The following is a 14,565-nucleotide window of genomic DNA, read 5'->3' as shown; positions in this document are numbered from 1 at the left end:
TATGTTATTAAATGATGTCAACAATTCAAAACTTATTAAAAGATGATATTGGGTAAATTACTAAGTTGCCCCTCTCTATCCTTAAAGCTTAAGGAATTCCTTTTATCTTGGAAGAACATTTCATTTGAAAGAAGAAAAAGAAAATATTGGCTAGAGAGGGATAGGGGAAGGAAAACCTTGAAGCTTTGATCTCCATTTTCTTCAAGCTTAGGTCTCAAGTTATTGGGAGTATTCTAGGTGAGTTTGATCTCCATTTTTCACTCTTTTTAAGTTTGGTTTATCATTGGAACCCTAAGATTGATGTTTGAAAATTTTAGGGATTTTGACAAGGAGTATTTGGGTGAGCTAAATAGCAAAGATTTGGATGTTTTAGGTAAGTGGTTAACTCTTCTCTCCTTATTTTGCAAAACCCATAAACTATTTTAGAATCTCTACTACTTTGAATGCCCATTTAAGGGTTAGTATGGGTTAAAAGTATTTTGGACAATGATATGTTTTTGGACTATTAAACTTGACTAAAGATATCCTTGGGCATGTCTAAGTTTGGATTTTGCGAATAAGTGAACATGACTATATTTGACTATATTCGTATGTGTATGGTTTGTACTAACGTGTTTTGCTCTAAAAGAGGATCAAGTAATTTATTTGACAATTATTAGTTTATGATTTCATAATATTACTTTTGGATATGTACATTGTTATGTGATCTTTAAGGAATTGATTTTTGCTACAATGAGCTATTTGATTATAAGAATTCTTTTGAAGTTTTGACCAAACTCATGAGGCAACCTACATTTTGTTGTTTGTTCTGTTCGGCTTGGAACGTTCCTAATTGCTCATTTCGAATCGTCGAGCTTGACTCATTCCGAATCGTCGAGTCTTTTGAATTATTTGTTGGAACATTCCATCCGGCTCATTCTGAATCGTCGAGCCTGACTAATTCTGAATCGTCGAAGCTACCAAAATATATAGAGATATGAAAAAATAATTTCTAGTGGAGTGGTATGAAACGGGGCATTGCCGACTTGGTGGCTAGATGCATGATATGTCAATAAGTCAAAGCTGAACACCAAAGAGCTGTAGGATTATTAAAACCCGTAGAGGCACCTCAATGTGGGATCATATATCTATGGATTTTGCGATTGGATTACCGAACAGTCAGCACGGGGAAAATACAATTTCGGCTATTGTGGATCGACTCACTAAGGTTGCACATTTCTACCAATCAAGTATACACCTTTTGAAGCTTTATGTGGAAGGAAATGTTGATCTCTTTTATATTGAGATGAAGTTAGAGAAAGAAAAATCTTAAGGCCAGAACTTGAACAACTCACAGTTGAGAAGGTTCAATTAATTAAGAATAGAATTAAAGAATCTCAAGACAGACAAAAAAGCTAGGCTGATTTGAAAATAAGAGAATAAGAATTCAAAGTTGGAGATTTGGTATATTTAAAGGTTTCACCAACTCGAGAAGTAATGGGGTTTGGAGAAAAGGGAAATTAAGTCCACCTTACTTATGACCATTTGAGATTTTGAGTAAAGTTGGTAGTTTGGCTTATGAGCTAGCCCTACCAATATAACTGTTGGAAAAATTAGCTTAAAATTGCATAAAATAGCATATTAAGTGGCTATTTTGTGGTACAATTATCAGTGGGGTCCACTTCCGATTTGGGTCGAGTCAAAGTGGATTCGGGTTCTTCGTAGTGAGACGAAGAGATTGATATATTGTACGCTCAAAACGGATAATGGGTGAATGAGATATTGATTCTCAAAGTAGACCCATTTGAGTTGGGAAATGAAGGGAAATAGTGGACTTTGTCCCACATTGGTTTGGAAAGAAGATTTGCCCCCCTTATATACAAGAGCTCTTTTGAAGGTTGTAGAATTGTATAGCATAGAGGCTTTCTCGTGCCGGGGGAGGAGGGGTGCAAAATCCAACTAGAAGAGATCGAAAAGGCTTGATTTAAGCTCGAGCTCGCGTGCGCCGGCACCTGCGGGCACGAATGTCGTCCGGAAATTGGCCCGCCTTGCGGGCTAAGTTATGCCAAACTTCGATATCATTTTCCAATCGAAATAGTCACTTGGCTCGGCCAAAACCGAGAGTGGTACTCTAGTGCTACAGAGAGCACGAGAGGTGTACTCTAGTGTTGCACCACAGCACGGGAGATTTGCTCTCGTGTCCTGAACCTGCACCCCAACGGTCAGAAACCCGAAAGTTCAGAAGATTAAACACATATGTTACTGGAATTAACACTGTTTTAATTCCAATTTTAAACCTGAGTTCAATCGTACTTAGTGGGTGGCTGTTACAGGTGTTACACAATTGGTTTTAATACCAATTTAATGGCCATGTGGAATGCTATCCCTCCAACATCCCTATATAAAGAGAGGTAGGACAGAAGCATTTTATATAGCACAAAACCAAAGGAATTCCACTACTGTTTTGCTTCAAAACTTCTGCTTCTACTCTCTTCTTTACCCAGCAGTGTTCTAAGCTTTGCTTTGTTTGCCGGGTTCTTTGTTTAGGTGCTTAAACAAAGAATCGTAGCACGTTTTATCCTGTGAAACCTAGGCTACAACGCTCCTAGCACTTGTGGGAGGTAGCAAATAAGGTTTTAAGGAAAAGAACATTACGTTCAAACTCGTGCTAACCCTTACCCAGTTTTTCCACTTCTTTTCCTTCCCAATTTTTATGTTTTCCCATAGAATAACAATCTTTCCGTAGAATTATTATTTTGAGATTTTTCAACCATATTACCCAACAATAACTAGCTGGAGTTCATAATGTATTCCACGTATCAATGTTGCGAAGGTACATTGCATGTCCGAGTCATGAGGGGGAGTGTCAACCATTCCAAGTCAGAGATGACTTAACTTAAGAAGAAGTACCTCTTCGCATCATTGACCGAAAGGAACAAAGTAGTGAGGTCCCGAGTAATCCCATTTGTTAAAGTGTGTAATTTTGCATATTCTCTTTTTAGATAGATTAACAGGATTAATCAACTGTCAGTGATTAATGATTGATTCAGTTACGAAGTCAGTCAGTAATAATAAATCGTGGAGAAGATGTAAGAGAAGGATAACAGCACAAACCCAACGACACAGAATATTTACCCAGTTCGATACAGTGTGTATCTACGTCTGGGAGACGATCACATAGGCGTCCAAGCCACTAAATCATAATCCAATGTACAAAAGGTAGATATACAATAATCTTACCCAAGTGCCCCACACAAGGTACATACCCAGTCTACACAGGTTTAGTGGATTGTTGAAGATGGAGAGCCCTGCATACAGAAGTCCAATGAAATCCCTTCACTTGGAGAACCCACTCTAATGCAGTCCACTTCAATAACGCTCTTTACAGTTGTTCCCACAACAGGGTGATCACAGTGTCCTTTCGTTTAACCAGCAGTGATTCTTCTCAAGTTCATCATCTTAATCACTATGAACATATTGTATTGAGAAGATACATGACAATCAAAGATCTAATCTCATATAGCAGATGGGGAGTGTTTCTTCACACTTTCGGTGTAACCCTAAATCTCTTCGAGTAAGGGTACTTATAGATTCTTCAATAAACTCTCTCCATAAAAGACTTTGATTGTAGAAGGTAGGACTATAAAAGAGGAATGTAATCTCAAAAGATTAGGTCCATACCTTTCTTGAAAATATACGCTGATCTTCTTTCCAAACTTGTCTGATAATACCGCGTAAGACTTTTAGAAATCAGCTTCCTAAATCAGATCTTCAGTGTCAGTCCTTCTGTTGTTGCTTATGATTGATCAGTCGACTGTAGAGCTGGACGGACAAACTCTAAATCTATCTTAGTTATGCCATAATAATATCGCCAATTATAATATGGGGTTGTTGAACATTAAAAACACTAACAAACTCCCCCTTTGGCTATTATTTGGCAAAACAACTCGACTATATAGATAGACACACCATAATGAACTAAGATAGGATAATATAAAGAAGCAACCCAATAAGTCTGATATGATTACAGGGAATACAAACAGAATCATAAGATCTAAAGTAGTTTATGATCAAAAACAAAAAAATGGTGCCATCAATAACAATGCCCAGCTAGGGCCAGAAGGTACTCAAACACAAAAAAAAAAAAAAAAAAAAAAAAAAAACTCCCCCTGAGTTCATACTACTCCCCCTTTTTGCCAATGATAGCCAAAGGTCAAGCATTGGAGGGAGTGTCACTGTCAGACTTCGCAGGATCAGCAGCAGCAACAGATTCAGATAGGCTTAAACGAAGAAGAACGGTCGCCAGCTCAGTACGGGCCCCTGTCAGTTGCTTTGCAATAATGCTATGTACTGTCTCAAGATCAGTGACCCTTGCCTTCAACTGTATGGAAAGCTGAACATCCTTAGCATGAGGAGAGTTATCAGACATAGCATCAGGTTCAGAAATGGATGGGGCAGACACAAGAACAACATCCCGAATGTGATCTCCAGTCAGCAGACGTTTATCAACAGTATAGAGCAGTGTTGGACTGATCATCTCACTGGGCATAGGCTCAAGTCCCTGAGTGGTAAGAATGCCAAAAATCAGATTTGGGAAGGGTAGTCTTACCTTCTGTTCCCGTGGATGAATTAAGGTAAGGATGCGATAGTAAATCCATTTTCCCAGATCAATTGGCATCTTCGTTCCAATTCGAAATAAGAAGCCTGCCAGTAACTTGCCAACAGTGTGGAAATGGGCTGATGGGAGCCAGTTGTGAAGGGACAGGAGATGTAGAATCACATATCTGGATGTGAGATGCGAGCTCTGCAGATAGTTCTTATCTCCTGTATGCCATGATTTTGTCTGTCCACCAGTGAGAGTTCTAGCCATCAAGTTCCAGTCAGTGACAGGGTCTTCTTGCACAATAGTCAAACCATAGTATTCATTGATCATGTCCAGCCCAAAAACGTACCACCTTCCTCTGATGAAAATCTGCATCGGTCGTGACCAGATAGGATGTCAATCTCGTCATTGAGAATTCATACGTGAGAAGCTTAGAGTATGGGCAGATGTTCGTGACAGTCTTCAACAATCCGACTTCATTCAGCAAAGGTAAAATGTCACATACAAAGTTCAGCTGGTTCTCATCCACAGATCGTTGAACAATAAGATCCCTACTAACCATGGTAGACCATTTGGTCTGAGCAGCAGGAGAAACAAACTGAGGCCTGTAAACAGATGGATCAGTTTCTTCGACAGGTTGAACCTCAGGAGTAATGCTTCATCCTCTTGATCGTGTGGATGGCTTCCCTTTTCTGACAGATGGTGCAAGTACAGAAGTAGCTTGAACAGCAGGCCCCTTTTGCTTAACAGACGATCGTAGAGTCTTGAACACTTGTTGAATAGGCGGATTTCCTTCCGGCTTAACAGCCTCACTCGACTTCCTTTTCTTCTCAGGCTGATCAACATCAGCACTGTCATCACCAGTCTCAACAACAACCTTTACTGGAACATTCTTCCTTTTAGACCGTCTTGTTTCTTTGGTTGGGGATTGAACAGGAGTCACAGAGTGACTGGAATTAGAAACATTGGCAGATGAGCTCCCAATAATATTCGAAATTTCTCGAATTTTGAAGGTCGTGGAGTCAGGATGAGCAGTGGCCTCAATAGTTGGAATATCAGATGGAAGTGCTTGAGATCCATACACTTCAGCCAGTATTTTATCATCTTCGCTAGAGGATTCAGAAGGATGAATCACTTGATACGGTTGAGGGATTGAAGCAGATGGTAGACCAGCAAAGTGTCGCACATGTTCCAGACTTTCACCTAATGATGTGGCAGTATAGACTGGGATTCCACCTGTTTTCTGAGACTTGTGGGGGCTTGATAGATCAACAGATTCAACATTAGCATGTAAGCCAGGAGTGTCATCGACAGAACAAACTTCTTTAGGGTCATCAGCAATTGCAGCCGGATGCAGAGCATTATTATCAGAAGCATAAACAACTAAACTCAATTTATTTGGCTCATCAGAGGACTTTTCTTTCTCATCAGTCACATGCAAGACATCAGTTTTCCATCAACAGACTCACTCAAAGGCAGAGATGTAGAATCAACATTCTCAGGGGGATTCTCGGAATCCAAATCAGTTAAATTTTCAGAAATAACAGGCACACAAGATGGGGTAGCAGAATCATCAGGTTTATCTGGTGAAATTTCAATAGGAGTTTCATAATTGTTTGACCTGTTTCGGAGGATCTCATGTCTGTGTTTTGCCTCTTTCTAAGCAGCTTCGAGATACAGAGGGTGGGCCTCCGCTTGCCGTCGAGAGACCTCAACCAATTCTAGGGCTCGATGTGCAAAGTATTGAAGGAATGCCCCGGCCCGATTTCCATCTGAGGGTTCTGGAATATATACTGGAGAAACTTCATCACTGGCTTCGGAAACCATCATAAGCAGTTCAGTCGCATCATCTTCAGACCATTCTGCATAAAATTCTGGGTAGTTGGACATAACAGTCACCAAAATCTCGTCGCGAAGCAGAGGATCAAGTTTGAGCTTCTTCTTCATGGCAAACTGCAAAAGCGTCTGAATGTGCTTAAGGGCCACCTCCGGAGAATGTGTCTTGCTTCCGAGCTTGATGATGATATTTCTTACCGGGTCTGCCAGAAATTTTTGTGATAGGAGAAGTACAAATTACTGAAGGCGGATATGCTGAGAGAGCAAGAGTTTGAGTGCTGAGATGCTCGAAAAACTGTTCTCTTCTTGGCCCGGTAACAAATAGACTAAGGGGTGAAGAACCTTAATCAATGCGGCTTGTCAAATATCATGCAGACGCGATTGATTGACACAACGGTACATCTTCTTTTTAGGAAGGAAACGGAACCCAAGGAAATTTGAATTTTGAAAGAAGATTAAAATCTTTTGAGATATCATTATGGCCAAAATAAAACCACTTAACAAAAATAGAGAGGAGTCTTCAAAAAAAAAGTCAAACCGTAATACTGACCCGTGTACATCACTTCAAAAAAAAGTCAAACCGTAATACTGACCAACTGCTTTAATTAGTCAATTCTACAAATTCCCAGAGCAGACCTGAGAATTTCAAAACGATTAGCGTCCAGTGGCTTAGTCAGAATATCCGCCAGTTGTTTGTCAGTTTGAATGTATTCCAATTCAATTTCCTTGGATTCAACCAAGTCTCTGATGTAATGATGCCTGATGTCAATATGCTTTGTTCTGGAATGTTGAACTGGATTCTTGGAAATATTAATAGCACTGACATTGTCACAATAGAGTGTCATTATCCCTTGAGAAAGACCATAATCCAGAAACATCTGTTTCATCCAAACCAACTAAGTAAAGCATCTTCCTGCAGCTATGTATTCTGCCTCTGCAGTGCTTAGTGAAATTGAATTTTGTTTCTTGCTTAGCCATGACACTAAGTTTTTACCAACAAAGAAACATCCCCCGGAAGTACTCTTTCGGTCATCAATATTTCCTGCCCAATCAGCATCACAGTATGCAACCAGACTTAGTTCACTGTCCTTGGAGTACCAGAGACCATACTGCATCGTTCCTTTAACATATTTCAGAATGCGTTTTGCAGCTATCAGGTGTGATTCCTTTGGGTCAGATTGATACCTTACACAGATTCCAACACTGAACATTATGTCTGGTCGACTGGCTGTTAGATACAACAGACTGCCTATCAAGCTGCGATAAACTGTGTTATCCACTGATACACCAGTTTCATCTTTCGATACTTTTGTGGAGGTGGAGATAGGTGTCCTGGATGATTTACATGATTCCAGATCAAACTTTTTAACTAGATTCTTGGCATACTTCTCTTGTGAAATAAAGTATCCTTCAGGACTTTGCTTGACCTGTAGAGCTAGGAAGTATGTCAGTTGACAAACCATGGACATTTCAAACTCTTCCTTCATCACTTTTACTAACTCGTCAGTGTATTTCTGTAAGGTTGATCCAAACACAATGTCATCAACATAGATTTGGGCAATGGTTACATGACTTCCAGTAGTTTTTACAAACAGGGTTTTGTCAACACTTCCTCGTTTATACCCATGCTGGAGCAGATACTGTGTCAGTCGTTCATACCATGCCCATGGGGCTTGTTTGAGACCATAGAGAGCTTTTCGAAGCTTATAGATATATGAAGGATGATCTGGATCTTCGAAAACTTTAGGTTGAGCCACATAGATATCTTCGTGGAGATAACCATTCAGGAATGTTGTTTTGACATCCATCTGAAGCAATGTGAATCCCAAAATGCATGCGACAGGCAACAAAATCCTGATTGACTCGAGTCTAGCTACATGAGCAAAAGTCTCATCATAGTCAATTCCTTCAATCTGAGTATACCCTTGAGCCACTAACCGAGCTTTGTTCCTTGCTATATTCCCTGCTTCATTAGTTTTATTTTTAAAGATCCACTTCTTTCCAATTACATTAACCCTATCAGGTCTTGAAACTAGATCCCAGACATGATTTCTCTCAAACTGATGTAGCTCCTCCTGCATTGCCTTGATCCACAGATCATCCTGTAAGGCTTCTTTAACATTTTTGGGTTCTATCTTTGAGGTATAACAAGCAGACACAGATACTTCTGTTAGATTATTTCTTATTCTGCTTTGGGTCTTCATTCCATCTGATGAATCTCCAATAATGTTATCTGATGGATGATTTTTTTGAGTTCTGGTGGGTTTGTCGTTACCTGTATCATTTATGAGGTTTGTCTCCTGATCTGAACTTTCTTGATCTTCATCTGACGATTCTTGTGGTTTGGGCTGACTGTTGCTGTTAGTAGCGGTTGTATCACTGAGAGGAAGTTCTGTCACTGAATCTGTCACTGTTGAGTCTATTGATTCTTCTAGATTGTCATCGATAACCACATTTACTGACTCCATCACAGATTGAGTCCTCTTGTTGTAGACTCTGTAAGCACGACTGTTTGGAGAGTATCCAAGGAAGATGCTCTCATCACTCTTTGGTTCGAACTTCCCTCTTTGTTCTCTATCAGCTAGCACATAGCACTTTGTCCCAAATACATGAAAATACTTCAGATTTGGCTTCTTTCCCTTCCAGAGCTCATATGGAGTTTTAGTTGTTCCTGGTCTAAGATAGACCCTATTTATAGTATGACAAGCTGTGTGAACTGCTTCAGCCCAGAAGCGTTGCGGCAGATGCGAGGCATGTAGCATAACTCTAGCCATTTCTTGCAAAGTTCGATTCTTTCTTTCCACTACTCCATTCCGTTGAGCAGTTCTAGGGGCTGGGAACTCATGTGAATACCGTGCTCGGAGCAGAAATCTGAATATAGTGATTTCTCGAATTCCTTTCCATGATCACTCCTCATTCTCTGAACTTTTATTATAGACTCATTCTTTTCCTTCTGAACTCTTATACACAGAGTTTTAAAGGCCTTGAAAGCTTCTGTCTTTTCTCTCAGAAAGTATACCCAGCTGTATCGAGAGAAATCATCTACACACACAAATATGTATTTCTTTCCCCCAATGCTTTCAGTTTGCGTTGGCCCCTTGAGGTCTATGTGGACAAGATCTAGGCACTTCTCAGTGGTGATGCCTCTTACTGCTTTGTCTGGAGTTCTGATTTGTTTCCCAATAGCACAAGCACCACAGATTTTTTCCGGATCTATTCTGATTTTAGGTACACCTTTCACTGCTTCCAGTTTTATCAACTTATCCATATCTCTGAAGTTTACGTGACCCAGTCGTCTATGCCAGAGTTTTGATTCATCTGATTTGGATAAGTGACAAGTAGTTCCATTTGGCAGAACATAACAATTGTCTGAGGACCGAGTTCCTTCCATGACTAGTTGATTTGCTTTGTCACTAACTCTGCAGCAGTTACAATCAAAGCACACATTCCAATTTCGATCACACAACTGACTGATGCTAATTAGATTCGCTTTTAACCCACTGACTAGCAGGACTTCTTCTAATTGAGGTAAGCCTGGTACATTCAGGATACCTTTCCCAACTATTCTCCCTTTTTGTCCATCTCCATATGTTACGGCTCCACTGCTGGGTGGAACAGCCATCAGACACTTAACATTTCCTGTCATATGTCTGGAACACCCACTGTCAAAGTACCATCTAGCGTCAGTTATAGATGCAGTCAGAGCAATGGTGCGGTAGCAGATAACTTCTGACTTCCTGACCCAAACCTGTCTAGTGAAGGGTGTAATGGTCTTATTCTGATATTTTTCCTTCCTTTGATCTCTGTAAAAAAAATAATACTCAGGCCGAGTATGACCTTTTGTTTGGCAGTAGTGACAGATAGGGGTGTAATATTTAACTTTGACAGTCTTATTTTTGAACCTTGAATAATGAGATTGATAAGTTAATCTGGCCAGGCCAGTATCCGCAGTCTGGTCGTATGTCCTTCCCTTGTTCTGTACTGACTGAGATGACTGTCCTTGTTCATAGTTGTGATTAGCTGTGGTTTTAGACATATCCTCTTTGATGAACTTAGGTGCGTTATTCGAAGATTCACCTTGTTCAAATCCCAAACCCTTTTTATCATTCGGATTTCTGCCAGAGTCTAGAATCTTATCTAGGGTAGATGTGGTGTCCATCATCTGGATATTTTTCTTCAGACTCTCCAATTCCTTGATCAGTTTTCCTTCTCTGGACCTTATCTAAGTGATGAGATCTTCTTTTATGACTAGATCAGTATTCAGTTTCTTTAGAAGATCATCTCTTTGCTTCAGCTCGTCATTCATATTCTTATTCACTTTCACAAGTTGTTCCCAGCTAGCAACAAGTTTTGCAAATTCTGTTTCAATTTGAGTATGTCTCTCTTCAAAATCGTCAGTCGATATGTATGATTCTTCATCTGATTGGTCTCCGTCTGACTGAAGGTCTGTAGCGGTAAAGAAGCCTACAAAGTTTCCCACGTTATCATCTGACTGATCATTTGAAGTTTCTTCCTCATCGTCACTTAAAGTAGCTACAGACATAGCTTTTTTCCTTTTGAGATACGTTGCACATTCAACCTGTATGTGACCATATCCTTCACATTCCCTACACTGCACTGACCGGTTGAGAGATTTACCTGTGTCTGTGGAATTGGTTCTGTTTTGTCTTGATCGACCAATCTAAGGTTGATTGTTCTATGAGAAAGGTGCTGTTTCAACCTTTTGATATGAGGAGTTGTTGCCTTTGTATTGAGTTCTGGTAGACTGACCTTGACCTTTTCTGTTGAAACCTTTTAAGATTTTCTTGAAATTCTTGGTTAAAAGTGCCAAGGTTTCATCATCTATGTCATCTGTGTCAGATTCTCGATCAACCTCAGCCACAAAGGCCACTAACTTTCCTTTTCTGTTGCTTCCAAGATCATCATTAGCAAGAACTTCTAGTTCATATGTGTGTAAGCTTCCCATGAGTTCTCCGACAGTCTTCTTTTCCCAACCAGTGTTTTCCTGAATAGCAGTTACTTTCATTCGAAAGCCTTTAGGTAAAGATCGAAGGATCTTTTTGACCACTCTTTCATCAGTGAAAGGCTCTCCAAGGATTGAGGCTCGGTTCATAAGATTCTGGACCCTACTGTGGAAGGTCGAAATGGTTTCTTCTTCAGTCATTCTGAGTGCCTCGAATTCTGACAGAACCATTTGTAGCTTTGACTGTTTGACATCAATAGTTCCTTCAAATCTGGTTTCAAGAATTTCTCATACTCATTTAGCCTCTTTTACTCCTGTGACAAGAGTAAACACAGATTCATGCAAAGATCCTACAATTGAATTTAATGCCTTGTTGTTTAGATCCGAGGCATTCATTTCATCGTCTGTTCAAGTCTCCATGGGCTTATCTTCAGTAACTCCTTGTGCATTCTGAGTAGTGGGATGACTCCACCCAGTTAGGACAGTACGATAAATCCTGGTACCTTGTGCTTGAAGATATGTCTCCATGCGAGCCTTCCAGAAAGAGTAGTTATGACCATCTAGTTCTTGTGGTTTCATACTTGCATCCATCCTGAATACAAACAACCAGCCAACGAACACACAGAAAAACTTGCGAAAGACAGAGAGAATGCAAAACTAAAAACAATCCGTCGGATCAAGTCACTATGTAGACTTAAAAGCTCTGATACCACATGTAATTTTGCATATTCTCTTTTTAGATAGATTAACAGGATTAATCAACTGTCAGAGATTATTGATTGATTCCGTTACGAAGTCAGTCAGTAATAATAAATCGTGGAGAAGATGTAAGAGAAGGATAACAACACAAACCCAACGACACAGAATATTTATCCAGTTCGATATAGTGTGTATCTACGTCTGGGGGACGATCACATAGGCGTCCAATCCACTAAATCATAATCCAATGTACAAAGGTAGATATACAATAATCTTACCCAAGTGCCCCACACAAGGTACATACCCAGTCTACACAGGTTTAGTGGATTGTTGAAGATGGAGAGCCATGCATACAGAAGTCCAATGAAATCCCTTCACTTGGAGAGCCCACTCTGATGCAGTCCACTTCAATGACGCTGTTTACAGTTGTTCCCACAACAGTGTGATCACAGTGTCCTTTCGTTTAACCAGCAGTGATTCTTCTCAAGTTCATCATCTTAATCACCATGAACATATTGTATTGAGAAGATACATGACAATCAAATATCTAATCTCATATAGCAGATGGGGAGTGTTTCTTCATACTTTCGGCGTAACCCTAAATCTCTTCGAGTAAGGGTACTTATATATTCTTCAATAAACTCTCTCCATAAAAGACTTTGATTGTAGAAGGTAGGACTATAAAAGAGGAATGTAATCTCAGAAGATTAGGTCCATACCTTTCTTGAAAATATACGTTGATCTTATTTCCAAACTTGTCTGATAATACCGCGTAAGACTTTTAGAAATCAGCTTCCTAAATCAGATCTTCAGTGTCAGTCCTTCTGTTGTTGCTTCTGATTGATCAGTCGACTGTAGAGCTGGACAGACAAACTCTAAACCTATCTTAGTTATGCCATAATAATATCGCCAATTATAATATGGGATTTTTGAACATTAAAAACAATAACAAAGTGAAATGATCACATCATACCCCAAGAGAAGGAACATGGGAAAAGGAAGATGATATGATGGATAGATATCCTGAACTCTCCAAGTTTAAAGGTATGTAAGTTTCGAGGACGAAACTTATTTTAAGGAGGGGAGATTGTAATACCCACTACTTTAGAAATAAAGATATATCTATGTTATTAAATGAGGTCAACAAGTCAAAACTTATTAAAAGATGATATTGGGTAAATTACTAACCTGCCCCTCTCTATCCTTAAAGCTTAAGGAATTCCTTTTATCTTGGAAGAACATTTCATTTGAAAGAAGAAAAAGAAAATATTGGCTAGAGAGAGATAGGGGAAGGAAAACCTTGAAGTTTTGATCTCCATCTTCTTCAAGCTTAGGTCTCAAGTTATTGGGAGTATTCTAGGTGAGTTTGATCTCCATTTTTCACTCTTTTTGAGTTTGGTTTATCATTGGAACCCTAAGATTGATGTTTGAAAATATTAGGGATTTTGACAAGGAGTATTTGGGTGAGCTAAATAGCAAAGATTTGGATGTTTTAGGTAAGTGGTTAACTCTTCTCTCCTTATTTTGTAAAACCCATAAACTATTTTAGAATCTCTACTACTTTGAATGCCCATTTAAGGATTAGTATGGGTTAAAAGTATTTTGGACTATGATATGTTTTTGGACTATTAAACTTGACTAAAGATATCCTTGGGCATGTCTAAGTTTGGATTTTGTGAATAAGTGAACATGACTATATTTGACTATATTCGTATGTGTATGGTTTGTACTAACGTGTTTTGCTCTAAAAGAGGATCAAGTAATTTATTTGACAATTATTAGTTTATGATTTCATAATATTACTTTTGGATATGTACTTTGTTATGTGATCTTTAAGGAATTGATTTTTGCTACAATGAGCTATTTGATTATAAGAATTCTTTTGAAGTTTTGACCAAACTCATGAGGCAACCTACATTTTGTTGTTTGTTCCGTTCGGCTTGGAACGTTCCTAATTGCTCATTCCGAATCGTCGAGTCTTTTGAATTATTTGTTGGAACATTCCATCCGGCTCATTCTGAATCGTCGAGCCTGACTAATTCTGAATCGTCGAGCCTGACTAATTCTGAATCGTCGAGTCTTTCTAAATAATTATGCAGATAATGGCCTTTGCCACGGGTTATAATAGTGGTTGCAGGTTGCCAATGAGTAATATGTTAAAGAATGATTTGTGCTTTTGAATGTATTGCATTATGAAATAATGTTGATGCCCATGTATCTAAAGTTTTCTGTTTTGGGAACTTTTGTATAGTATGATGAAAGTATTATGACTTTGATATGGTTTAAAGATCGAGATTTGCATCTAATTATTACTCTAAAGCTTAGTGTATTATATTATGGTTGCTTGATCCGGGGTGAGAAGAGTACCACTTACTGGGCATTAGCTCATTATTTTTATTTTTCCTAATGTTTCAGAGTAGTTAAGGACATGTGAATAGCAAGAGCACAAGTGGTGGGATCTTGAAGGTGACTCTTGAAACTAGGA

At 39.1% G+C, this 14,565-nt stretch overlaps 1 long non-coding RNA gene across 1 annotated transcript; it reads left to right on the top strand.

Moving 5' to 3' along the window:
- The first annotated feature begins 13,532 nt into the window (after window positions 1-13,532).
- Window positions 13,533-14,565, top strand: LOC109149954. Its single transcript, XR_002049051.1, has 2 exons — window positions 13,533-13,576; window positions 14,496-14,565. It is a non-coding gene; the product is annotated as an uncharacterized LOC109149954 (long non-coding RNA).

The sequence above is a fragment of the Ipomoea nil genome, unplaced genomic scaffold (genome assembly GCF_001879475.1).
Source record: "Ipomoea nil cultivar Tokyo-kokei standard unplaced genomic scaffold, Asagao_1.1 scaffold2165, whole genome shotgun sequence".
NCBI lineage: Eukaryota > Viridiplantae > Streptophyta > Magnoliopsida > Solanales > Convolvulaceae > Ipomoea > Ipomoea nil.
The sequence above is the reverse complement of the archived record's forward strand: the minus strand, read 5'-3'. Positions and strand labels throughout refer to the sequence as shown.